The sequence below is a fragment of the Mastomys coucha genome, unplaced genomic scaffold (genome assembly GCF_008632895.1).
Source record: "Mastomys coucha isolate ucsf_1 unplaced genomic scaffold, UCSF_Mcou_1 pScaffold6, whole genome shotgun sequence".
Lineage (NCBI taxonomy): Eukaryota > Metazoa > Chordata > Mammalia > Rodentia > Muridae > Mastomys > Mastomys coucha.
The window spans coordinates 80251510-80254093 of record NW_022196912.1 but is presented as its reverse complement, the minus strand read 5'-3'; the positions used below and the strand labels follow the sequence as shown (position 1 = coordinate 80254093).

The following is a 2584-nucleotide window of genomic DNA, read 5'->3' as shown; positions in this document are numbered from 1 at the left end:
TGGCGAGTTGACTGGGCTGAGAGACTGAGTGAGTGAAATCACCTGGAGCAGGGGCTAGCTTTAGAGAGTTTTTCCACAGTGGCAGGAGCGTAGGAGCGTGGCCTGGCCCCACTGAGAGTGGGTTCTTTTTATGTATTTATTTATTTGTTTCTTTATTTACTTATTTGATATTTTCTTTATTTACACTTCAAATGTTATCTCCTTTCCTAGTTTCCCCTCCGAAAACTCCGTATCCCCTCTCCCCTCCCCCTGCTCACCACCCCACCCTCTCCCACTTCCGGGCCCTCGCATTCTCCTATACCGGGGCTTACAGCCTTCACCGGACCAAGGGCCTCTCCTCCCATTGATGATCGTCAAGGCCTAGTCCTAAAGACTGGCTTCTACTGAGATTATGATAGCAAAAGACTGGCTTTGGTCATTCCTATCTTCAGAGGATTTGGGATAGGTTAAGTTCACTGATGGAAACTGAAGCAGAGTTTAATTATTTTTAAGCAGGAGTAAAGAAAAGGGTCGAGCTTCCTGTTCTCCACCATGACCATGACACAAGATCAAGGTAAAAAGAAGAAGCCCATGTGGGAACATAACATCTGCAAACTCTGCCTCAATATCTGTGTTGGGGAGAGCTGAGACGGACTGACCCGGGAGGCCAAGGTGTTGGAGCAGCTCACAGGCCAGACCCCTGTATTTTCCAAAGCTAGATATACTATCAGGTCCTTTGGCATCTGGAGAAATGAGAAGATCGCTGTTTAGTGCACAGTCCAGGGAGCCAAGGCAAAGGAAATTCTGGAGAAAGGCCTGGAGGTGCAGGTGTATGAGTTGCAGAAAAATAACTTCTCAGATACTGGAAACTTTGGTTTTGGAATTCAGGAACACATTAACCTGGGCATCAAATATGACCCAAACATTGATATCGGCGGCCTGGACTTCTATGTGGTGCTGGGTAGGCCAGGTTTCAGCATCGCAGGCAAGAAGAGCAGAACAGGCTGCACTGGGGCCAAACAGAGAATCAACAAAGAGGAGGCCGGCCATGCCCTGGTTCCAGCAGAAGTATGACAGGATCATCCTTCCTGGAAAATAAATTGTATCCAAAAGGCCAATAAAATTTTCTCAGAAATGCAAAAAAAACAAACAAACAAACAAACAAAAAAACAAAACAAAAAAAACAAAACAAAAACAAAAAACAAAAAACAGGAAAAGAAGAAAGAAAAGGGTTGAGTGTCTTAAAAATGAATTAGATGAGGGGTTAGTAAGTGAGGAGAGAAAATGAACTGTGATTCAAGGCAAAGAGACTTGGGGAGGCCAGTTTTTCCAGGCAAATGAGCATATCGCACCCCAGTCACAAAAAATTTATGGACAGCCAAGTCTATACAGTAAGTTGTTAAGAACTTATATCAAGAAAAATAATAGAATAAATGGAAACAACAACAAAAAGAACCACAATTTTTTAAAAAGAATCAACAATAAATAAATTCTGAGACACAGTGGCACACATTTATAACTCCCAGCACTTACAAACCTGAAGCAAGACCATCACATGCTCAAGGATAGCCTGAGCTACATAGTGAAGTTGAGGCTGGCACATGTTACATATTAAAACCTTGTCTAAAGACATGTCTAAATTTGATTTTCATTTACTTAAATTACTTTGCAATATATTTCTATACAATACCATAAAATGAGTAAATAATGGCAATACAGATGTATACAAGAGCCCAAAAGAAAAATGAAACCAAAAAAGCTGAAATGTTTAAGTTACAATTATTAGCCAGATGGTGGTGGCACACGCCTTTAATCCCAGCACTTGGGAGGCAGAGGCAGGCGGATTTCTGAGTTTGAGGCCAGCCTGGTCTACAGAGTGAGTTCCAGGACAGCCAGGGCTATACAGAGAAACCCTGTCTCGGGAAAAAAAAAAAGTTACAATTATTTAATGATTAAAAATAACCACCCCAAGTTTATTAAAAATAAACTAAAACTACAAATACACTTCTGTAATTCCTCCACTTTTTTGGTGTGACTTTCTCCCATTACTGAGTTCTAGCTTAGTTTTGCTCTATTAATAGGTTGTCTGATGACATCCTGAGAGCTCAACATATGTTAAGATAGCATTTAAGCAGCTACAAATATGAGTAATGGTTTATCAGGTGATAGTTTATGAATGACATTGTTTTTCTTTTCTTTTCTTTTCTTTTCTCTTTTCTTCTTTCCCAGGTCTGAACATCAAGCTCTAACCCTTGGAGTACCTGTAGAAGCCAATAAACTAGAAAGAAGCCAGAGTAAAGGAACAGTGGAACATGTGTGGTATAAAATGGGAAAAGGGAATAATAGGTGATGGAAGGGTTAAATAAGGAGAGGATAAGATGAAAGATAACTAACACCATTTTCTAAAAATAAAAAAAAAAAAATGGAAAACTACAGCTTTATAAGACTTATTAAAAAATACACATTGATACATATACACCATATAAAAATGTTTAGAGTTACACCCTATGATGTCATAAGTTGCTAAATGAAATGCCCAGTTCCAAAATGAAATACTTCCCTTAAAACTGTGGGTCAGGGTGTCTTCAAAGAGCCTTAAACAATA

The 2584-nt window shown here is 39.6% G+C and overlaps 1 pseudogene; it reads left to right on the top strand.

Annotated features, from left to right (window-relative positions):
• Positions 1-537: 537 nt before the first annotated feature.
• On the top strand, positions 538-1078 carry LOC116080569 (annotated as a pseudogene).
• Positions 1079-2584: the final 1506 nt, after the last annotated feature.